Here is a 26,501-nt window from a genome sequence, read left to right on the forward strand (position 1 = left end):
GAGTTTAAGTAACTTGATCATGACTAGTAAGCAATAGTTTTTCAACTCTTTTTACAACTAGTATAAAATGATGATCAGAGTGTCACAGAGAGACTAGTGTGGATAAAGAATCAGTGAAGGAATCCAATGGTAATGGTAAAGCCAGGTTCTCATCCTTGTAAGAATTGTGCTTCATTATTTCTTATCAAAAAGTAATAGGTCAGAATAAGGTAAAACTTACTAGATGAAGTTTTGTCTTTAGGTACACATTATTCATCACTAAATGCTTGCTACCACTTTGAGAAATTGGCATCGAACTTCAGTCATTTAAATGAAATTAATGCTTTTTCTTTTTAAGTGACAGTTTGACCTTTGGTAATGTCAGGCACTATTGTAGGTTGAAAAGAAAATCCCAGTTGCTACCTAGAGAAAGTTAGGTAGATTGTTGGTTGTTTCACACTTGCTCAAGCATCATGGGTCTCCTAAGGCATGGCCAATGAATTTGTCCAGGCAATTGAGCTATGAAGTCCATATCTTAATGGAATCTGTTATTGGAACGTTTAAATTCTTTAGAGAAGTATGCTGCCTTTTAACAATAGGCTCTACCTTCTTGTTGAAACTGCTAATAAATCTGAGATAAGTAATGTAATAGATCTTTTCTATATCTTTAAGTTCTTTCCAACCCTTACTCCATTTTGCCAGCTTCCGAAAGGAACATGTCAGCAACATCATCCACATCCCATGTCGGTGATTTTATTTTTAGCCCTAGGTGTTGGTGTTGTGTGTCCCCTCCTCCCGCCCTACCCTGTCCTGGCCATACATGCACAACAAATCCCTTGTTGATCTTAAAGTTTTCAGGTAAAGCAACTCCTACCACAACCCCCCCAAAAGTAGGGGAACACTACCCTTTAACGTTAGGTATGACTTCCAAAAAGTAAAAGGGTTTCCTGCTTCAAAACTGAGAAATCTTAGCACATAGAAAACATAAAAAGGGCCAGGGGCCTTGAGCTCTTGTCTTTCCTTTCAGTATTTTGACTTGTGTATTTTTATCCCCTAGGTACCCCCCATCCACTCCTAATATGTGAGCATTTCTTCCACATTCTTTCTCATTTTAACCTATGCCAGGCTACTTTTGGTTGTTGATAGGAGTGGGTGTCTAGCCATTCCATACACTTGGAGCAGCTGAAGAGGAGTGAAAAATATCATTTGCTAAAAATGAAAGAATGCTTAGAGATGTGTTAGAAGGAGTTAAATGTACGAAAGAAGAACCTTTTTTCTCTGTGAGAATTTGTTCCCCATTATCAGTTACGTAAGTCTTCCCACTGCCTCCACTTTAGGAGGAAAATATTGAGTCAAAAGAAAGGGATATTATTTGCCCGAACTCTGGGTCACCAGTCTTAACCTAACCTAAGAGTTTTTGTGAACGTAAATATGGAAAAGATAGTTATTGAATGTATTTTCAACAGTGCCACTCAAATGTTAGGTATTCATATAATTCTGACATTGTGCCTGTTGGCCCATCTGTTCAGTGGACACTTGCCCACTGCAAAAAGATGTTTTAAGAATAAATGTGCTCTTTTGATGAATCTAACCAATTACTACTACTCTCCTCTCTTGCTTGATAGTATAAGAGCTGTGGAGAGAGATATAATTATTGTTATAAACCTAATGCTTTCCATTTTCTGAATTGAAGCAAAACCCATTGAATTTGCAGAGAATGTCCCTGAAGCAAAAAGGTAACAGCTGGGCCCTCTTCGGTAATGGGTCTGCAGCACTGAAAAACCAAATCCAGCATTTAAATTGCATAAATGAGTGACTAATAGGGCTTGATGTCTCACAGAGTACAGAAGTCATTCATCAATAGTGAATTTTTTATCATGATGAGAGTAGGATGTGAGAATTCCAGGGCTCTGTTTTAGAAATTGTGCCTTTTGTGTTCATTCACATCTCTTCAAGAAGCAAGGAAATAAGTAAAGAATAAGAAATGAGTTAAACATCTACATCATCTACCAGAAAGAATATCTACATTTGAATGCTTTAAAATGAATGACTTTCCAGGCATTTAGGCATTATTTTTAGGTGTGTGTAAATGCAACTGGTGTCTTAAACAAACGTTTTCAAAACTCTTGGCAAAAAAAAAATTTTTTTGCAAACTCACTGGTATACTTTGATTATTAAGTTCTCAAACTTGAGTAGGCATCAAAATTAGCTGGAGGGCTTGGCACAGATTACTGGGCCTCAGCTTCAGAGTTTTTGATTTAATGGGTCTAAAGTGGGAACCAAGTGTTTGTATTTCTAATAAGTTCCCAAATGATTCTGTGGCTGCTGGACCAAGGACCTCCAAGGACCACACTTGGAAAATCACTGGATTAAAAGAAAACATCATTGATATTAATGGGTATAGTAATGATAACTTGTAATTATCCAACACAGCACCAGACTTTCAAATGGCTCATGGCCAAATATGTCTTCTCATGTGTCACCCTGAATACATCTGTCTGGTAGAAATAGGAAGAAATCATTATTCCCATTTTAGAGATGAGAAACTGAGGCCTGGTTTATTTGTGGGGAAATTATAGAATATGATAGTTTCTCTCATCTAAGTCCCACCCCCTAAAAGCCCCCCACCACCCCCAATACCTGCAAGTTCAGACTTTTGTAAGGAAAGGCTTTATGAAGGGGGGCTATTGCAATAGGAGGTCACTCAAAGACCAAGCCAAGGAAAGCATATAAGCAGAGACTGTTGGATAGATGGCTGGGAAAGAGGAAGGGGAGTTGCTAAAACCTGCTAGAGGAATCTTGAAGCTTGACAAATTACATCAAATATTGCAATAATAGGAAAACTGAAGCAGAAAATGCTTGCACATGAGGCGGAAGTCTGAGAGGGAATAAACAAGTTAAAGTTAGAGAAGTTCACATAAGTTTAGGGCCTAGAGGTCCTTGTCAAAACTGCCTAAAGTTATGTCAAGCGTAAAGTTTGATTATTCTTGTCACTCCCCAACTGACTGGGATATCCTTGGAAATAAAAGTTGCAGTCTTCTATTTCATATGAAGACTTACTGTTGTTTCTACTTGTGAGTAAGGACTTAACTGAATCATAGAACTTGGAGAAAGAAATGTTATACTTGGAATGCTTTTCATTTTTCCTCCTGTTATATAAAGACAGTTTTCCAGGAGAGGAAAAATCTATTGATTGGCTATCAGGAAACCAAATTATCACCTGGCCTTTCCTTTAAGAACATTTTTCAACATAAAACAAGAAGGGAGGTAGTAGGAGAAAACCAGTTTTGGTCAAACCATATATTTGAGAAACTTTTCCTATAGACCTAGACTTAATTACCTGGTAGTTATTATCACTTTTGGTAAAAGCTTTCAGGAAAAACAACTCCTACATATAAAATTATATGTATTTGCCTATTACCCTTTACATCAATTATTCTATGGCTATTTGCATGGAGTTTTGTAATCTAGAGAAGTCTCAAATTGGACAAATTAGAATGTTAGAGCCAAAAGAAGAGCTAAATTCTCTAAAACTACTGAAAAAAGTAAACATCCATGACCTCCAAATGGCCCAAATTCTGATGATTACTTCAGTTTGGCAGTTTTCCCAATGGACTTAGCCATGGTCATCAGCATCCATCATATCAACACTCTAAATGAACATACCAGCAATGTCACAGTCTGGTTCATGCACTATCTATAGACACAGCCTGAATACCTTTCCTCATCTAATGAACTAATCAGACACATAGCATCTGTCACATTTGGACCTCAACCCTTTTGTGACATTGTCAAAAATGGTAACAAAGAAAATGCAAAAGGAAACTGGAAAAGGCAAGTATATCCTCTGGTAAGATAACAATTCAATGCAATTCTGAAATAATGGCAACTATTTCCTTTGGGCTAGTTTTATTTACTTTTTAGCATTGATACCTCAAGTTGTTTTCTTGTACTTAATTATTGTTATACATTAAACACGTATGAAGTATCATTTTCCAGAATGATATCTATAAAGAAATAAATAGTGAAGTAGAAGAATTGCGTTCCTAGATGAGTTAGTACCTAAAGTGCTAAGGAAGCCAAGGTCCAATTAAATATTCTTTGATTGCCATAGTCATGAGCAAAGATAACTGAATAGTTACCTCTGTAAATCACTGGACTAGACATAGGGAATACAGAGTATTACAAGATGTGTACATACAATCATTACAAATAATCTGATAAATATCTGTATGTATAATGAGTGCTAAATTAGCAGTACAGACAATAAATGCTACCAGAATTCTGAAGTCAGATTATTGGGTGGGTCCAATATTTCTGGGAGGAGGTAGGGCATATTTAAAGAACATATGTTACTTAGAAAAGTTGATTATGAGTGGGAGGTATAACAGATCAGAGCAGTAGAGAGAACAAGGACGATGAGAGGCATGTTTTGAACCAATATGCCTCAAGAGAAGGATTAACATAAAAAAAATTGTGGGAGAGGAGTTGAAAATATGTTAGCTTCTATAGTACTAGGCTACGGTCTATGCGCCTTATCCTGATCAACTTTCTGCCTCATTACAACTTGATAGCATGACGTGTCAGGTAAGAGCACAAGCATTAAACTTAAGGTCTGGTTCTTCAATTACTAGATGAGTGACCCAACATTTGTCTGCCTCTATTTTCTAAAACAAAACACATACACACATACTAACTGCCAACAACAACAAGTAAATAATAGCACCTATCACTTAGAGCTATTGTGAGGATTAAATGATACATACATACATACCATATCATACATACCCTAGAGCATAATGAACTTAATTTAATTCAGTGTACCTTCCCCTGCAAATACTTGTCATTGGCTACTAATGGTAGAGATAATAGATTCATCAAATATGTCTCACCATAGGAAAAAACAACTCAAAATACCTAATTTATATAACAGTAGTTCAGTAGTCATTATCTTTGCTTCTAAAGGGTAGCCTTATACCATTGGAGAAGGAGAAATGCCATTTTCAATTGTGGTTTAAGTTTTGCAATTTAATTCTCATATCTTTAACCATTATTATTATTTTTTTAAGTTCATAAAATTCCATTTCATAACATACAGAATCTCAGGACTAAAAGAAGACTTAAGTTTTATTTATATACTATCCATCTTTGTTTATACAGTTTTACCCACTTATTTCCATTTTGACAGATATGGCAGTGCCAGTGTACCTGTGGAAAGTAAACATCAGTAGTCTGAGTTGTCTTAGTTCTGAAAGTCATTAAAATTCCTCTTCATCTGCAGCTGGATTTCATTTGAACCAAACCTAATTTTATAAAAGAACCATGCCAGAGTCACTCCACATGGCTGACAGTGTGTGTGTGTGTGTGTGTGTGTGTGTGTGTGTGTGTGTGTGTGTGTGTATTTAATTTGACTTATCTGGTGAGAGCATGGACTATGTGATACTATGGGAATAGCAAACTAGATGAAATTTCATAAATACACTGTTTTCTTGGGCCACCCTGCCTCTGCACATTCTGTTTTACCTCTGTTAAAATTATCTATTCCTCCAATCTCTCCCAGCTATTCACCTGACAATTCTCTATTCTTTTAAGCCCCATCTGATTATTTCAGACCAACTTAGATTCTGTTCCTTCTGAACTTCCATTGCACTTTCTATATATTTAGGTATATTGATGTTGTGTTTAGACCTAGTAGACTGCATAAGAAACTGATTAAATGGCTATAACTTCCATAAGAAATGATCTCTTGGGGTTCCAGGTCATCTTTGTAGGCTAACACCTAATATAATGCGTAGGACATAATAAATACTTAATACAAGTTTAATGAGTGAATGAATGAATAGAATCAAAGTCACTGTACTTCTCAGAGGTTGTCACTTTGTTCTCTGCCATTGCCATCACCCTTAATTCTGGGATCTGACAAATTCATTAAAGTAAGGAATAAAGTTGGAGACAGAGCAGGTAGATGACTTAATAACCCCATGTCACAACTAAAAATAGAGCTCAAACTGCATATCCTAGTGTTACTGAGTTAGAGCATCTCCATATATGGACCTCACATTAAAAGTGGGGTGAAGAGAACCTCTGGCACTTTCCACGGCAGTTCTTAGCAATAAAGCTGTTTATCATGGATATGAGAATTGTTCCTATTTGAATACCTCATTGGAAAGGGAACCAAACATCCACTGTCCTCTTGCCATAGTCCTGTCACAACAGTGTAGGCAGAGAAACAGAGGACAAAGCAAACGCTGTTGTTTTCTTCCTCATTAAAGGTATTTTCACTGTGGTTTCATTTTATCCAGAATCAGAATTTGCTCTGTGTAATGAGGAGCATGATATTAAGTTCCTGCAAAGCTGCCGAAGGGTTTCTTACTTCAATGACTGCTTCAGTAATCACTAGCTGCTGATAGTGAATACAACCAAAATGGGCTACACAGAAACACAATGAGAGGGACATTTGATGTGGCAAGCTAGAAAGATAATTTTAATTGCTATGGGGTTTCACACTTATTGTCAGAAAAATAAAGTTTCCCAGTTGATTGAAGAGCGGATCCTTCCATTTAAATAGTAATTTTTCTCTACTCCTGGAAGTTATTAAAAGTTTCACTTCTATTACCTTTTTTATCCTCACAGCTGCCTTATAAGGTAGGGAGAACAGGTAGCATTATTCCTTGGGAAAACATGTTTCTCTTTGCAAAAGGACTGATGTTCAATTTTTGTAGAGAGGTTCTGGAATGTTTCTTTTATTTCACAATTTTAAAATGGCCCTCAAGGATTTTAAAAGGAAAATAGAAATCCACAGGACTGCTTTTAAAAATGCCAGTGTGTATTAAAGTGATGGACAGTACAGATATAGGTTAAAGTGGTCTATAGGAGACAGGGTTAAGCCAGGAATGTTTTAAAGAGAAGCCTGAGATAGAAGAGAAGGGCTTGGAGGAGTCAAATAGTAATAGCTTTAAATAGGGTATCCTGAAACAAGATCCAAGCACCTGAAACAAGAGAAATGGAAATATCACTCAGGGAGGGCCTATCAAGTACCAAGGCCTGTGCTAGGTATTTTACATACCCGTGAAGTGGGTCTTAGTATACCCATTTTACAGATAGGAAACAGAGCCAGAGAGGTGAAATAACTTACCAAAGCTTGCACAGCTTACATGTCATTGATCCAAGACTCAAACTCAGATCTGTACGAAATTAAGAGGACCTTATAATAAGCCGATGAAAATCCCTGGGACACTAGGAATGTTATAACAATTAGTTCTGAGCAAAAGTATTTAATAATGGTTATTCTTATTGCTAAATATATTATTGCTGAATATAATATATTAATTGCTAAACATCACGTGGTTAGCATAAGCCTTTAGCCCTCTATGATACATAGTTTGGTTGCTGATGTTCCTTTAGCTTTTAATTAAGCCTTATTATTTTCCCAGTCTGTGTATATTATAGCGTAGTGTAGTATAGTGCATTATAGTAGACAAGGAGAGAGAAATGGGATACTGCTGAAGGAGATAAAAGAGTTAGTGGGTGCCTATAAGTGGAACCAGGTCTCTTTTGATCGGGAAACCGTCTTCTCTTCTTACACTTAGGAGGCTGTGACACTGAGCAATCTACCAGTGCCTGAGGTCAGGTGTTAGCGGGTCACTAGGTGATAAAGAAACTGAGGCACAGAGAAAGGAAGCAATTTGCCTGAGATGACACCTTTAGCTTAGATTCATTGGGGATATTAAATCCAGAGTTTCTTTTCTCCCAGTCCTGTGATTGTTTCAGGACATGACTTCTTCCCTCCCCTCCACTGATTTGTAGAGATATTAAAAAGAAATCTATCTTTCATTCATAGGCAGGGACCTAGCTTTTCATCTGAGCTTGTTGCCTTGCTTTGCATCTGAGCCTCTTTAACATAAAGTTGATCGGTATATTATTTTTCATTAAAGTTTTTGAAAAGGGCCGTTCCTCACCTCCTGCTCCTGCCAGCAGAATGTCTTATGATGTATTATGGGAATGACAGTCCATTCATTGGACAGCAGACTCTCACTGGACCTCTTTGCAGAGAAGCACAAATGTTAAGAAGCCTTGAAGGAAAGTATGCCAGAAATAATCTGTTCTTTCAAAAGAATAGATATCAGTATTTGCTGTTCATTGGTATTTTTATATGATATGTTTGTTTGGCAGAGGAGAGATGAAAGAGAGGACACAATATGAAAGGTCATTTAAAAACATTAATGAATATTTTTGCAAGGAATACATTCATTACCTGGATATAAAGCACAGTAGAGGCCAAGTTATTGCCCTCAAGGAGCTAAGCATGTAGGAGAAGAGAAAATTGGTTCCAAGAATAATATTTACTTAAATAAGGACTTCAGGCCTAGAAGGGAATTTCTTTTCCAAATATCTCAGACTGATTCCTGTCTGATTTGGGAATATTATTACATCACAAGTTATCCTGTTTCTATTTTTGAGCCGTTCTAGTTATTAAGTGCTCATTCTATTGATGTGAAATCTATTTATAATTTTAATCTATTACTGACCTCTTTTCTCTAGATGTACACAAAACACATCTTCTATCTTTATTTATTCATACATATGAAGACACCAGCCATATACTCTTCTAAGCTTCTCTTTCCAAAGCTAATCTCCCTCAGTTCTTCTCCAGTGGCATGATTTATCATTCACCATTCTATTTATTCTTCTCTGAATATACCTCTAGTATATCAAGAGGATTTTTAAAATATATAACTCAGAACTTAAAACCATGCTTCTGACCCATTCTGACCAGTTAAAGGAAACTCATTACTGCCATGGTTCTGGATATTATCTTTCTATTGATTCAGGCCTACATAATTATTTTTTGCAAGCCACTGCCTACTGCTATTTTATATGAGCTTAGAGTCGTTTCAACATCCGATCTTTTACCCACATAGATTGGTAAAATAACATGCCTTATACATTTCATTATTCCAACCTAAATGCAGGACTTCATATTTAGATCTTGTATTTCGTTGTCTTGATTTCAGAAAGTGTTAGTTATACTCTTTACAGACGCAAGAATATAGTCAAACTGAAGTAATAAAGACCTATATAGGTTACCTTCATTACTGGTGGTGTTTTGTGAGTTTCCATGAGTTAGTAAGGGAAAAGAAAACTGTCTAGTTGTTGCAGTGTCGTTAGTACCTGAAGGCCAGTGGACATCTCCTCAGATGTGAGATGCTCTTTATAGTAAGCCGCTCTCTATACTAGTGTTTCAATATAATGGTGACTCAGCTATTCTCTGTCTCTGCTTCTGCTGACCCTGCAGCTCCTGACTAGCTTTTCCTCTGTTCTTATGTTTAGACTCTTCCACATGATGGTGTTATTGGTTTAGCCAATTATCATGCAATACAGAGAATCTTTATTGCTTCATATTGTAATCCAAGCTACCCCATAGATTGCTGTCCAGTTTTCAGATTGTTGTCATTGTTTCAGAGATCAGTATCAGATCAAACCAGCTGTGGCTCTGTGTTGCAAGCCCATGGGGCAACATATCGTACCGAGGAATGCTCAGAAAGGAGCTGTGGGCCTGGCAGCCTTCAATACTTTGATACATTTTTGTCTAATAAACAATTCATCACATGTAAAACTTGAAATCCTTTGAATTTTAAGTATTCTCCTTTTTTATTCATTCACAAATATATTTTTGTTGCTTTAGCCAGGGACTATTTGGTGGCAAGGGAAAGAAATATTATACAACAAAGCTAATCTAAGCTTGCTTAACTGAAAGGGGAAATTTATGGGAAGGGTATAAGTTTATCTCACAGGAATCAGTGATTCTAGGCCTCATGAGATACTTTCCAAAACTGGAAACCTACCAGAAACCATCCCTCTCTCTCTGTCTCTCTCTGTCTCTCTCTCTCTCTGGAGCCACATAGTTTCAGATATGATTTTCTCTCTGCAGCTGTTTGGTTTTTTTTTTTTCCCTCTCTCTCTCTCTTCAGAGTGTCTCCATTTATACATGGACCCTATAACAGTATAGGGTCAAAATAATGTAGTTAGCACCCTTCCAAATATCTGTCACATAATACAAACGTGGCTGCCAGGAGCCATCCCAGGAGGAGAGTAGTTCTCAGAGAAGAGGAGATTAGGCTACACAGGAATCCCAACACGTACCAAATTCATTTTTCCCTTTTCATTTAAAGAGTATTTTCCTTGATAAGACACTTCATCATAGCAGAGATACAAATAGCAAATAAACACATGAAAAGATGATCAACATCCTTAGTGATTAGAGAAATGCAAATTTAAAACACAAACTGACACCTATTAGAATGGGGGAGAACATGGTGGCAAGAGTGTTGAGCAACTAAAACTGAATGCAAAATGATAAAGTCACTTTGGAAAACAGTTTGGTAGTTTCTGATAAAGTTAAACATACACTTATCATATGACTCAGCAATCCCACTCTTAAATATTGCCCAACAGAAAATGAAAACCCATGTCCTCACATAAACTTGTACATAAATATATATAGCAGATTAATTCATAATCACAAAAAACTAGAAATAACCCCAAATATGCATTAACTAGTGACTAGATGAGCAATGTGTGATACATCTATAAAAGGAATACTACTCAGCAATAAAAAGGAATAACCTACTGAAGTAAGCAGTAACACGGATCAATCCCAAAAGCATTATGCTAAGTGAAAGAAACCAGACTCAAAAAGGCTATATATTCTATGATTCCATTTTTATGATGATCTGAATAAAAGCAAAACTATGGGATGGAGAACAGATCAATTGTTACTAGGGGCTTAGGATGGGACGTATATTTGACTACAAACATAGAAAAGAAATATATATCCTACATCTTGACCATGGTTGTGGTTTATTTGACTTTATCCATTTTTCACAGTTCACAAAGCTGTACACCTAAAAATGTTGAATTTTACAAACCTGATTTAAGTAAAAATTTTATTTTCTTTGAGAAAGAAGGCAGAGTAAAGCAAAAATACAGCGGTTGAGATGTGTGCAGCTTAATAGAATGTCAGTTCATCTAATACTATTACACAAAGGGGATTAAAATCAGGCTTCACAGTTTCAACTGTGATCTCTCTGCTGGCCTTAAAGATGTAGACAACTCACTCAATACCCAACTTTAGGACCTCCACCACAAAACATTCAACAAACACTTATTAAGCACATACTAGAAATATCATGAGTACTCAATTGTTCACTAAATTGGAATTGGACAAGGTCTGTAGCTTGTCTCTCTTCTATCTCTTCTAGTGCTGACCCTGTATCTATCTACCCTTTTATCTACTCTTAGCAACCCACTTTTCCTTTACCCATCTTTTCCCATCTATGAATAGGATGTAGAAAGAATCCTACTTTAAGGTTATAGCAAAGGGGCAGTATAAATATGAGGGTTAGGGAAATAATGAATGTAGGTTTTGTCGTGTACTTCATTTACCTAATAAGATAAGGGTAATTGAGGGTTATTTTTATCAACTATGTTTTCATGTTTAATAGTATCATAGTCACCGTTAATGAAGAAAAATTTTTTTTTACTGTCTATGGAATGTAATACAAATAACATTGTTCTAAATTCTATAACCAAGCACTATTAATACATTTGTTGTTGATAATGCTTACTTTCTCTTTAATACTTGTTAATGTCAGAGATAGTATGCATTAAGATACATTTACCTTTTCTAAATGCTTGGGTCTCCTCTTTCTGATTTGCAGTTTCACAATTTGTAATAAATGGGAACAGCCCCTTGTAGCTTATTCCTTCTTTTGGAAAAAAAACAAAAGCTATATGTGCAAGAGCTATTTTTAAAATCCATTAAAATGTTATTAGGTGAATATTTTTATGTTTATGAACTAAAATGACATTTGTTTATTTTCTATTCACTACATTGACATTTAGCATTGTTGAGTGTGATGGTGTTGAGTCTATTTACTTTTGAAACTCCATTATAAACAAAGGGAGAGGAAAATGGAATAGCAAATATAATGTAATTTATAGATACTATTCTATTGACAATTACCTACTTATTTGTCTTTTGATATAGTTTCTCCTAGGAGAGCAAACATCTGGATATTTGAAAACAAGCAGAGGGCTGGGTTATAGCTAAGGAGAGAATTTTGGCAAAATAGAAGGTAATAACTAGTAGAAACATGAATTATAATCTATTTATAATTCAAATAAACAAGTTGATTAGTTAGCTATCACGTTATACCTTTATTAGCATTGTTAAGAAGAGTCATTGATAAATACTAATTTAAAAATCAGTGCATTTTCACAAATGTGGTACTATTTCATGCCTCTTTTATTTCATAAGAAGATAACATAATTCATAGGAAACTCATGTTTGCAAAAATGGAGTGCCAAATCTGTCACCATTAATAAAATAGGAAATTTCTAAATATGTTTTTATGATGGAGATTAATAAAGTAGAACAATGAGATAATGACCTTGGAAAATGAAAAGTAAATCAAAAGTTAATTTGGGAATTTACTAGTTGTTCTATGCGTGTTGCAGATATTCTTCTTTCTCACGAACAAGATTATCAGTAACTTGAGTATCATAGCAACATCCACTAGCTGGATGCTGAACACAGAATGGGTGCTCAGTTCATTCATTCATTCATTTTTTTATCCCAAAATATTTATTGAGTAGTCACTATGTGCTAGATGCTAGAGATAAAGCACTGAAGAGGAGAAATATTTTTGTTCAGTCCATATTTCCATGGAACTTACATTGAGCAAATACACACATTGATTGAACCAGTATTTTCAGCTTCATTATTATAAAGTGAACACCCATGTCTCCACTACCCAAATCAAACAAAGTATCACCAAAACTCTCAACCCCTCCTCAATCACAACCCCTTCTATCTCTATTCTCCAAAATAGCCATAAAGTTGACTTTTATAGAATAAATCACCATCTTGCCTTTCTTTATACTTTGATCACCCAGTTTTGTATTGCTAAATGTTATGGTTAATTTTTACCTAGTTTTGAAATTTATATAAATTGAATCATTCAGGATTTATGATTTTGTGTCTGACCTCTTTAACTCAATATTATGTTTGTTGTATGTGTAGGTGTTGCATCATTTTCATTGCTATCTAGTACGATTCAGTATTTTTGAATGAATATACATTTCTAGGCTTAAGTTTTCTCAACATAAAATTAATTCATGCATTTTTCTTATTTTTTCCACAATACATGTGTTTTATTTATTGTGAAACTTCACAAAAGTGGAATCATACGGCATCTACTCTTTTGTGTCTGGTTTTTTTTCCCCTCAAAATAATGCTGTTAGAATTTATCTGTGATGTTGTGTGTATTAGTTCATAATTTTAAAATTTCTTACAATACTTAATAGTATCTCAGAGGTCACTGAGGCTCTGTTTATTTTTTTTCAATCTTTATTTTCTCTCTGTTCTTCATATTGAACAACGTACTTATTTGTTTTATGATTGAGTAATTGATAATTCATGATCAGATTTGTGTTAAAAGTATCATTCTGGACACAGTGTAAATACTGCATTGAGTATTACAAGAATGAAGACCAGGACAATGGTCAGGACTGGGTTCTAGTGAAAGATGATATTGGCCTAAGCTAAGTTTCACTAGGAGTGGGAAAAAAGTAGACAGTTTATGAAACATTAAGGAGATAAAATGACACAATTTGACAACGGATTGAATATTGGTAACCAAGGATGAAACTCGGGTTTCTTTTTCTGTGTTAGTCCTTGTCCTCTGAGAAGCAAATTGCCAGACTAAGAAACGATATTTGGTTTTGATCTAGATTTCAGTAGAGAGATCTGGCCTGGAGGTAGAGATGTCAAAGTCATCAATATATCAATGATAATTGGAGTCAAAGAATTGTGTGAAATTACCCAAGAGGAGTGTGTGATGTGGGAAGAGGGCTAAACATAGAATTCCTAACTTAAAAGGGTGAGCAAAGGAAGACGCTCACACAGAGAAGATAAAAAGAAGTTGCTAGAGAAGTAGGAATTAAACCAGAAAAATGGTGCATTAAACATTATCATCAGTGTTAAAAATGGAAGTGAGGTCAAACAAGAATAAAAGGTGTTATTGTATAATGCAAAAGTATAAGAACCTTGATAGCCATGGTGTTAGAAATTGCAGTGAAGAGATGTGGGAATCTCAGTAGATTGCTGCGGGAGCAAACCAGGTTAGAATTCATTGAGTGATGAATGTGAGGTGATGTGGAAACAAGAAGCTTTCAATTATTTTTTTAGTTGGTTTTTTAATTGTTTTAATTTATTTGTTAATATTTTTACATATTTTATTTTTATTTTTATTTTTTTTTTATAAATTTGTTTATTTATTTTTGGTTGTGTTGGGTCTTCGTTTCTGTGCGAGGGCTATATCCAGAAAATATGAAAACACTAATTTGAAAAAATACATGTACCCCAATATTCATAGCAGCATTATTTACAATAGCCAAGCTATGGAACTATGGAAGCAACCGAAGTATCCATCAACAGACAAATGGATAAAGAAGAAGTGGCATATGTGCATATATATATACACACACACACTCACACACACACACACACACACACACACACACACACACACACAATGGAATATTACTTAGCCATTAAAAAGAATGAAATTATGCCATTTGCAGCAACATGGATGGACCTGGAGAATATTATGCTTAGTGAAATAAGTCAGACAGAGAAAGATAAATATTGTATGATATCACTTTTATATGGAATCTAAAAAATAAAACAAATGAATGTGTATAGCAAAACAGACACAGACTCACAGATATAGAAAGCAAACTAGTGGTTGGTTACCAAAAGTAAGAGGGAAGGGGGTGGGGCAAATCAGGGGTATGGGATTAAGAGGTACAAACAATTATGTATAAAACAGATAAGGAACAAAGATATATTGTATAAAGCAGGGAATTCTAGCCACTATCTTGTAATAGCTTTTAATGGAGTATAATCTGTAAAAATACTGAATTACTATGCTGTATACCTACAACTAATATAATACTGTAAATCAACTATGCTTCAAAAAGAAAAAAGGTTACTGCATGACAGAAAAGCTTGGACCAGTATTCTTTCCAAAAAAGATGGCAGGACAATATCAAGAGACAAAAGTCATCCTAACCACCATGCACACCTCCAGCCAAGCGCCCAGAAAGGCCACCAGGCACTGGCATTTTTCCCAGCATTGGCTTCTCACTTCTTTGGCTGCAGCCTGTAGCCCTGCTTCAGGTACCTGTTGGTTCCTGGCTGAGGATCACTGCACAGCACCCCTGTAAAGTTTATCAGCGCCACCATGTGTCCCCAGATGGCGAGTATCTCCTGCAACATTGGCGCCACCAGCTTGAAGTGGTTCTGGGAGAAGCCACGGTAGCAGTTCATAAACAGCTGGTTGAACTGCTGTAGGCAGCCACAGAGCACCTCGCACTGGCTTCAAGAGTGGACAGTGTGTGTGACTTGGTGGCTGGATCCCAGGCCCTATCTTGACACATCTGCTGTGGTTCAGCTATACTTACTGGTTTAATTTTTCATATGAAGTTTAGAATCAACTCTCTAATCTCAAGATGGGATTTTCTTTTGTCGTCCTATTTAGTTGTGTTGGATAAAGAGTTCAGTACAAGGTTTATAAGGATGGTGATCGACAAATGACTTTAGTGTATCTTAATTAAGGATGAAGCTTGCCCTTTCAACTGTGGCCATATAAAATTACAGTAAGGAAGTAACCATCAATTCCTACTTTATTGAGTGTTGTTTTTTATTTTAATTTCAAGCATGGTATTGAATATTGCCAAGTGCTTTTTCACCTTTCTATGAAAGTGATCATCTAATCTTTTCTCTCTTTAAAATTACTGATGCAATGAACTACATTAAGAGATTTTCCTCATTTATTTTGTTGTTTGTATTTTTAACTTTTGAACTATAATTTCATGCTTTCTTCTTCATTTTTATATAATATTTAAATCTCCGACTTTTCTCCAATCTCTATTTTAGCTGTACTGCATAGATTCTTTTTTTTTTTTTTAACATCTTTACTGGAGTAAAATTGCTTTACAATGTTGTGTTAGTCTCTGCTGTATAACAAAGAGAATCAGCTATTTGTATACATATATCCCCATAACCCCTCCCTCTTGCGTCTCTCTCCCACCCTCCCTATCCCACCCTCTAGGTGGTCGCAAAGCACTCAGCTGATCTTCCTGTGCTATGCAGCTGCTACCCACTAGCTATCTATTTTACATTTGGTAGTGTATATATGTCCATGATACTCTCTCATTTCGTCCCAGCTTACCCTTCCCAATCCCCACGTCCTGAAGTCCATTCTCTACATCTGCATCTTTATTCCTGTCTTGCCCCTAGGTTCATCGGAACCATTTTTGTTTTAGATTCCATATATATGTGTTAGAATATGGTATTTGTTTCTCTCTTTCCGACTTACTTCACTCTGTATGACAGACTCTAGGTCCACCGACCTCACTACAAATAACTCAATTTCGTTTCTTTTTATGGCTAATATTCAATTGTATGTATGTGCCACATCCTCTTTATCCATTCATCTGTCAGTGGATACTTAGGTTGCTTCCATGTCCTGGCTATTGTAAATAGTGCTGCAAGGAACATTGTGGTATATGACTCGTTTTGAATTATGGTTTTCTCTGGGTATATGCCCAGTAGTGGGATTGCTGGGTCATATGGTAGTTCTAGTTTTAGTTTCTTAAGGAACCTCCATACTGTTCTCCATAGTGGCTATATCAATTTACATTCCCACCAACAGTGCAAGAGGGTTCCCTTTTCTCCACACCCTCTCCAGCATTTGTTGTTTGTAGATTTTTTGATGATGGCCATTCTGACTGGTGTGAGGTGATAATTCATTGTAGTTTTGATTTGCATTTCTCTAATGATGAGTGATGTTGAGCATCCTTTCATGTGTTTGTTGGCAATCTGTATATCTCCTTTGGAGAAATGTCTATTTAAGTTTTCTGCCCATTTTTGTATTGGGTTGTTCATTTTTTTGAAATTGAGCTGCATGAGCTGCTTGTAAATTTTGGAGATTAATCCTTTGTCAGTTGCTTCATTTGCAAACATTTTCTCCCATTCTCAGGGTTGTCTTTTCCTCTTATTTATGGTTTCCTTTGCTGTGCAAAAGCTTTTAAATTTCATTAAGTCCCATTTGTTTATTTTTATTTCCATTTCTCTAGGAGGTGGGTCAAAAAGGATCTTGCTGTGATTTATGTCTTAGAGTGTTCTGCCTATGTTTTCCTCTAAGAATTTTATAGTGTCTGACCTTACATTTAGATCTTTAATCCATTTTGAGTTTATTTTTGTGTATGGTGTTAGGGAGTGTTCTAATTTCATTCTTTTCCATGTAGCTGTCCAGTTTCCCCAGCACCACTTATTGAAGAGGCTGTCTTTTCTCCATTGTATATTCTGGCCTCCTTTATCAAAAATAAGGTGACCATATATGTGTGGGTTTATCTCTGGGCTTTCTATCCTGTTCCATTGATCCATATTTCTGTTTTGGGGCCAGTAACATACTGTCTTGATTACTGTAGCTTTGTAGTATTGTCTGAAGTCTGGGAGACTGATTCCTCCAGCTCCGTTTTTCTTTCTCAATATTGCTTTGGCTATTTGCGGTCATTTGTATTTCCATACAAATTGTGAAATATTTTGTTCTACATCTGTGAAAAATGCCATTGGTAGTTTGATAGGGATTGCATTGAATCTGTAGATTGCTTTGGGTAGTATATTTTTTTTTCACAATTTTGATTCTTCCAATTCACAAACATCATATATCTCTCCATCTGTTTGCATCATCTTTAATTTCTTTCATCAGTGTCTTATAGTTTTCTGCATACAGGTCTTTTGTCTCCTTATGTAGGTTTATTCCTAGGTATTTTATTCTTTTTGTTGCAGTCGTAAATGGGAGTGTTTCCTTAATTTCCATTTCAGGTATTTCATCATTAGTGTATAGGAATGCAAGAGATTTCTGTGCATTAATTTTGTATCCTGCTACTTTACCAAATTCATTGATTAACTCTAGTAGTTTTCTGGTAGCACCTTTAGGATCCTCTATGTATAATATCGTGTCATCTGCAAACAGTGACAGCTTTACTTCTTTTCCAATTTGGATTCCTTTTATTTCTTTTTCTTCTCTGATTGCTGTGGCTAAAACTTCCAAAACTATGTTGAATAATAATCGTGAGAGTGAAAGCCCCCTACTATTATTGTGCTAATGTTGATTTCCTCTTTTATGGCTGTTAGCATTTGCCTTATGTATTGGTGTGCTCCTATGTTGTGTCCATAAATATTTACAATTTTTATATCTTCTTCTTGGTTTGGTCCCTTGATAATTATGTATTGTCCTTCTTTGTCTCTTGTAATAGTCTTTATTTTAAAGTCTATTTTGTCTGATATGAGTATTTCTATTCCAGCTTTCTTTTGATTTCCATTTGCATGGAATATCTTTTTCCATCCCTTCACTTTCAATCTGTATGTGTCCCTAGATCTGAAGTGGATCTGTTTTAGGCCGCATTTATATGGGTCTTATTTTTGTATGTATTCAGCCAGTCTATGTATTTTGGTTGGGGCGTTTAATCCATTTACATTTAGGGTAATTATCGATATGTATGTTCCTATTACCATTTTCTTAATTGTTTTGGGTTTGTTTTTGTAGGTCTTTTCCTTGTCTTTTGTTTCCTACCTAGAGAAGTTCCTTTAGCATTTGTTGTAAAGCTGGTTTTGTGGTGCTCCTTCCACTCCCAAGTTTTAAAGTAGGCCTGGAATATACCTCCCCCTTTTTTAAAAAAAATTTATTTATTTTATTTATTTATTTTTGGCTGTGTTGTGTCTTCATTGCTGTCTGCGGGCTTTCTCTAGTTGCAGCAAGCAAGGGCTCTTCTTCGTTGTGGTGCACAGGCTTCTCATTGCAGTGGCTTCTGTTGTTGCATATCATGGTCTCTAAGTGTGTGGGCTTCAGTAGTTATGGCACATGGGCTCAGTAGTTGTGGCTTGTGGGTTCTAGTGCGCCGGCTCAGTAGTTGTCACGCATGGGTTTAGTTGCTCTGTGGCATGTGGGATCTTCCTGGAGCAGGGCTCGAACCCGTGTCCCCTGCATTGTCAGGCAGATTCTTAACCACTGCTCCACCAGGGAAGACCTACCTCCCTTTTGTGATACAAGATTTTGAGCTGTTTTATCTACATGTCCTTATTTGTACACTGGGAAGCCCTCTGCAAGCACTTCATATTTGATATTTGCCCCTTGGGTTTCAACCTCACTTGACTTGGGCTAAATAAATCTTGCAGTTACTTTGTGAAATGTACTTTGTACATTTAAGAAAGTTCTTCTTTGCATGTGTTTTTCCTAATGAAGTACTCTACTCAACTTCCCTAAAGTACCTGATTATCAAGCTAGTTTTATCTCTAGATAGTGCTGAGATGGTAGCCAGGCAACAAAAAATGATAGCACCTATTGCAGTTTGCCAATATAGCTGAGGGTTGTGGAAGACAAAGAAACAAACAAAACTGCAGGAAGCCAAAGGTTGGGGTCCTCTCTGTAAATTTACCCCTCAGCCAGGAAATGAACTGAACTGTATTTTTAAATATTAGAATATGGCAATGTCAGTGATGAAGGAAGTTAATATCTGTAAATCAGAAGTACCATGGGAACTCTCCCTTAATTTCAATTAGTGTGTCATCATTTCACAATATAATTTTAAATAATATAAGTTTTTAAGGCAGTAATCTCATTTTTGGGGATAAAACTGCTCATCTGATTTAGTTCTTTTGTTGACTTGTGAATTTCTTAAGGAAAGTGCATGTGTTTAATCAGACATAAAATTTGAAAGAGTAAAAAATACAAGAATAAGGAAACAAAACCTCTTATAATTCAACAATATCAATCATTTCATTAGATTTCACTGAGGAAGCATCAAAAACAAGTCACCAACAGTTCATTCTTGACCTGGATGCCCATGCACTCATGTCCCAAAATCCAATTCTGCTTTTAAGTCAAGAATTCAGTCAGCTACTTGGGTAGCTCCCACCTGCTAACCTGTTATCATCAATAGTTCTTTTCCAATCCTGAGAACCCATACTAAATACTCATCCATTCTCTTTCTGAAGATATTTAAATATTTATTAAGCAGGATACAATAGAACAAATACCCCAAATGAAACTTTTAGCTGAGATTTCTTAACTCTCAGAGACACAAAATGTAATGGTGATTTTTTTTATTCTTTTTTCCTTCCATGTAGCTGTTTACTTATTTATTCCACAGACATTTATTTAGCACCTACTATCTATGAGGAAATGAAATAAACACTGGGGATACATATATCAATAACACAATCCCTGCTCCAAAAAACTCATAATTCATTAGAGAGAAAATTACATAAAAGTGTCATTATAATATATGTATTAATAGTAATTACCCTGAGAGATATATATTAGTTGTGAGGGGAGTACAGAGAAAGGCAGGCTTGGTATCCAACTTTTTTCAACACTCTTTATCTTATCAACTTCTTTCTTTTCACTCTCTTTTTCCATAGCATCCAGCTTCAGTTCACTTACAAGAACAAAGGCTTTAAATTTTTAAAAGAATGCAAAGGAATTTCATATCCACAGGATAAGACTGTGAATGATAAAGTGAGCTTTAAGTGTCAGACTTAACATCTATTGACCTTGTATATTGTTTTCTAAATGTACTTTGCTTTCAATTTTGAAATGTCTAAATAGGTTAGGAAATGTGCTTATCACTAGAATTTACAAGTGCCCTGCTTGTCAGATAAACTAACATCCACTTATGACAGAATATCAATTTCCATCTTGGAATACGGAATTTAAAGATCAGTCAACAAATTAAAACACTTTGTCTTAATTGGTAGTGATGCTCTTAAATACTTTTTGAAAATTCTATATATTTTTTGAAAGACCAATAATTGAAAATTACCTGGCAATTGTAGATAACAAAGGGTTGTCTTTTCGTTTTAATATAGGTTTTTCTCTATGTTTTGTTTAATTCATCAGGCAATTTTGAGCATGCATTATGTGGCAAATGCTATGCTTAGTACTCTGGGAGAATAGTTTCACACAGGCCCTGTTCTTAGGGAGCTTATAATACACAATCACAGAAATAGAATTGTGGAACTGGAAAATCTTATAAATCTTATCTGGTCTAATAGCCTAATTTTCTACATTAGCTTATCTAATACTTGGTGAAAACTTTGTAAGTGGCACACATAAATTATCGTACCCAGGATCACACATGTGATAAATAGCAACGTCAAAATTTCAATCCATGGAGATGGATTCATAGCCCATTCCTCTTAATAAACTACACTATAGTTTGAGATGAGGAAAACATGGCTTAGAGGATGAAAAAGACTTACCACCCAGAGTCACAAGCTGTTTAGTGTCTAAGGCAGGATTAAAACCCACATCTCCCAATAATCTACCAAGTGTTGTCCATTATTCCATTCTAAATTAATAATTCATTTTCATGCAAAATGGCAGAAGAATGAAACTAATTCTTATTATGATATTTATTAGTTTGAGAAACCAGACATACATAAAAATAGAGCTAATGGGCAGCAAAAGAAATATAATGAGCTGTGTAGTAACATGGGTTTTTTTGTACCATCAGTATAACTCACTGGTATCTTTTTAAAGGTGGTCAGCATGCCTGCTTAAAGTAGCAACATTACCGAGTTGGACAAATATAAATGTTATCCATAACACAGTTTTGACAGTAAGGTCAGAAGTGCACAGAAAATGCATGTTGTGAAATAGTCAACAATCAGTTCAGGCATTAAAAAAGCTCTGACTGGGATGCAAAAGGTTGCAGTAATTCTCTGCTTACAGATCCAAGTATGTGTAGTAAAATGCAAAATGGAAAGCCATCTTAAGGGAAATGCCTTTTGAAATCCATTTGAATGAAATCAAGGAACTGTCAGAACACGTGACATCACCTGGTGTCTAGATTATTCTTTGGACAGCGAAGAATATAAGATCTATCCTGTTCTAAGGGTACAAGGCAACTTATTTCCAGATATTGCCCTAATAAATAGCCAACAGTATCATATGAAAGTTGACTCATTTCAGTGTATCAAAGTTTGATAAAAGTACATTCCATAAAATCATTTTTTAAATCACTTTTGCCAAAAATGTGAAGATCACAAGGTTTTCAAGATCACCATGCCAAATAAAAAGTCATTGTAGCTAATGCCTTTGATGCTAAATTACAGTATGGTTCTCTCACAGAGATATATACATTCCCTGCTTCAAAGGCAAGGCTTAGCGTTTTGGAAAAGAAACAATTCCAACAAATCAGGAATTAGAATCTAAAGCATAGGTAATTTTGGGGACAGACTATTTAAAGAAAAGAGTTCTGAGCAGATTCCCCAGGGTATGTACCAGAAAAATAAGAGCATATAAAGGCAAGCTGAAATGATTTTATCTTAAAATTTAGGAATATATTTTTTCTCATTTGGGAGGAATGGGACAAGATTGGGAGGGAGAAGAACTTGAACAGGTGATAAATTGAGGTGCCTCCAGTCTTCTTCCATATATTCCCTGAGCTACTGGAGTAAACTAAATACCATCAGGTACTAAAAGATGAAAGTAGTCTGACACTATGGAAAATATGAGTATTTTGTGAATAATGCAATTACAAAGCAGTGCCACCAATCAGATGAATTCTTGGTGCTTTTGCTGAGAAGGAAGTTTTGGCAGACTCACAATTGAAAATGTGGTTGCAGATGCTCCAGTGATGATAATTATTTATTGAGGGTATTCTAAATAACAGTCTTCAGTTTGGCATCTCTGTTGTCTCCAGGAGATAGTACTTCCTTCTTTGATGGCATATTTCAATACTATCCTGATCCTGGGCTTAGCAGAGAATGTATTTGCCAGAAGACTTCAAGATGTCCTTCATTATTTCAGTGTATTTGGTAGCAGAAAGAACAAATAGAAATGGGGCAGCAGACCTTATAATACTTTCTTCTTACACAAATTCTCAATTTTTGGAGGAATTACCCACACCCTATACAAGACATAGAAGCCTTATACCTTATTATCCTTCCAAACAAAGTCAAGTCTCCCTGCACTTCTCTGCCAAGTTGCCTGTCTCAGAATGGCAGGGGCTCTTGCCTCCCTGTTATGTGCCATTTTCACAGAGGTGAATGTGAGCCACTGTATCTTATAAATGATATTTTTTCATTTGTTAACTCACCAGGTGTGCAATGTTCGATTTCATTTGCTCAGGTTTATACCAAGCCACTCAATAGTAAATATGGAACAGATGTAGCCTATGTCGATGTCCTGCTTTGTCTGTTACTACAGATTCTAGATAATGTTGTGTCATCAACATTAAAGAACAGCAGATGGATAAGGACATAGTGCTTGGAAAACCCACATATAAAGGAGTAAATTGAGCTAGGAAGAGAAAATGAGTAGAAGACCTCAGAGATAGGAGGAGGACCAGGAGAGTACAGCAAAAATAAGAAGTCCAGACCCATGAGAGTCAATGGTATGGTACCATCAGGGTCCAAATACCTGAGAAACAGTAGAGATAATGGTGTACATTTCAGTCCAAGTCTGAAGCCAGAAAAAAACTGATGTTCCAACTCAAACACAGGCAGTAAGTTAAGCAAAATGAGAAGACAGAGAAATATGCAGCAGATGAAGGAGCCAAGTAAAAACTCACCAGACCAAACAAATGAAGAGGAAATAGGCAGTCTACCTGAAAGAGAAATCAGAGTAATGAAAGTAAAGATGACCCAAAATCTTGTAAATAGAATGGAGAAAATTCAAGGACCTAGAAGAACTAAAGAGCAAACAAACAATGATGAACAACACAATAAATGAAATTAAAAATTCTCTAGAAGGAATCAATACCAGAATAACTGAGGCAGAAGAACGGATAAGTGACCTGGAAGATGAAATAGAGGAAATAACTACCACAGAGCAGAATAAAAGAATTGAGGACAGTCTCAGAGACCTCTGGGACAACATTACATGCACCAACATTTGAATTATAGGGGTCCCAGAAGAAGAAGAGAAAATGAAAGGGTCTGAGAAAATATTTGAAGACATTATAGTTGAAAACTTCCTTAAAAGGGGAAAGGAAATAGTTAATTAAGTCCAGGAAGCACAGAGTCCATTACAGGATAATCCAAGGAGAAACATGCCAAGACACATATTAATCAAACTATCAAAAATTAAATGCAAAGAAAAAATATTAAAAGCAGCATGGGAAAAGCAACAAATACAATACAAGGAAATCCCCATAAGGTTAACAGCTGATCTGTCAGCAGAAACTTTGCAACCCAGAAGGGAGTGGCAGGACATATTTAAAGTGATGAAAGAGAAAAACCTACAAACAAGATTACTCTACCCAGCTAGGATCTCATTCAGATTCAATGGAGAAATTAAAATCTTTACAGACAAGCAAAAGTTAAGAGAATTCAGCACCACCAAACCAGCTTTACAACAAATGCTAAAGGAACTTCTCTAGGCAGGAGACACAAGAAAAGGAAAAGACCTACAAAAACAAACCCAAAACAATTAAGAAAATGGTAATAGGAACATACATATTGATAATTACCTTAAATGTAAATGGATTAAATGCTCTCACCAAAAGACATAGACTGGCTGAATGGATACAAAAAAAAGACCCATATATATGCTGTCTACAAGAGACCCAATTCAGACCTAGAGACATATACAGACTGAAAGTGAGGGGATGGAAAAGATATTCCATGCAAATGGAAATCAAAAGAAAGCTGGAGTAGCAATTCTCATATCAGGCAAAATAGACTTTAAAATAAAGGTTATTACAAGAGACAAAGAAGAACAATACATAATGATCAAGGGATCAATACAAGAAGAAGATATAACAGTTGTAAATATTTATGCACCCAACGTAGGAGCACCTCAATACATAAGGCAAATACTAACATCCATAAAAGGGGAAATTGACATTAACACAATCATAGTGGGGGATTTTAATACCCCACTTTCACCAATGGACAGATCATCCAAAATGAAAATAAATAAGGAAACACAAGCTTTAAATGGTACATTAAACAAGATGGACTTAATTGATATTTTTAGGACATTCCATCCAAAAACAACAGAATACACCTTCTTCTCAAGTGCTCAGGGAACATTTTCCAGGATAGATCATATCTTGGGTCACAAATCAAGCCTTGGTAAATTTAAGAAAATTGAAATCATATCAGGCATCTTTTCCGACCACAACGCTATAAGATTAAATATCAATTACAGGAAAAAAAGCTGTAAAAAATACAAACAAGTGGAGGCTAAACAATACACTACTAAATAACCAAGAGATCACTGAAGAAATCAAAAAATACCCAGAAACAAATGACAGTGAAAACACGACGACCCAAAACCTATGGGATTCAGAAAAACAGTTCTAAGAGGGAAGTTTATATCAATACAATCCTACCTCAAGAAACAAGAAAAATCTCAAATAAACAACCTAACCTTAAACCTAAAGCAATTAGAAAAAGAAGAACAAAAAAACCCCACACTTAGCAGAAGGAAAGAAATCATAAAGATCAGACCAGAAATAAATGAAAAAGAATGGAAGGAAACAATAGCAAAGATCAATAAAACTAAAAGCTGGTTCTTTGAGAAGATGAACAATATTGATAAACCATTAGCCAGACTCATTAAGAAAAACAGGGAAAAGACTCAAATCAACAGAATTAGAAATGAAAAAAGAGAAGGAACAACTGACACTAAAGAAATACAAAGGATTATGAGAGATTACTACAAGCAACTATATGCTAATAAAATGGACAACCAGGAAGAAATGGACAAATTCTTAGAAAAGCACAACCTTCTGAGGCTGAATCAGGAAGAAGTAGAAAATATAAACACACCAATCACAAGCACTGAAATTCAAACCGTTATTAAAATTCTTCCAGTAAACAAAGGCCCAGGACCAGATGGCTTCACAGGCAAATTCTATCAAACATTTAGAGAAGAGCTAACACCTATCCTTCTCAAACTCTTCCAAAATATAGCAGAGGGAGGAACACTCCCAAACTCATTCTAGAAGGCCACCATCACCCTGATACCAAAACCAGACAAAGATGTCACAAAGAAAGAAAACTACAGGCCAATATCACTGATGAACATAGATGCAAAAATCCTCAACAAAATACTAGCAAACAGAATCCAGCAGCACATTAAAAGGATCATACGCCATGGTCAAGTGGGGTTTATCCCAGGAATGCAAGAATTCTTCAATATGCACAAATCAATCAATGTGATACACTATATTAACAAATTGAAGGATAAAAACCATATGATAATCACAATAGATGCAGAAAAAATGTTCGACAGAATTCAACACCCATTTATGATAAAAACTCTCCAGAAAGTAGACATAGAGGGAACTTACCTCAACATAATAAAGGCCATGTATGACAAACCCACAGCCAACATCGTTCTCAAAGGTGAAAAACTGAAACCATTTCCACTAAG

The sequence above is a fragment of the Balaenoptera physalus genome (genome assembly GCF_965194825.1).
Source record: "Balaenoptera physalus genome assembly, chromosome: X".
NCBI lineage: Eukaryota > Metazoa > Chordata > Mammalia > Artiodactyla > Balaenopteridae > Balaenoptera > Balaenoptera physalus.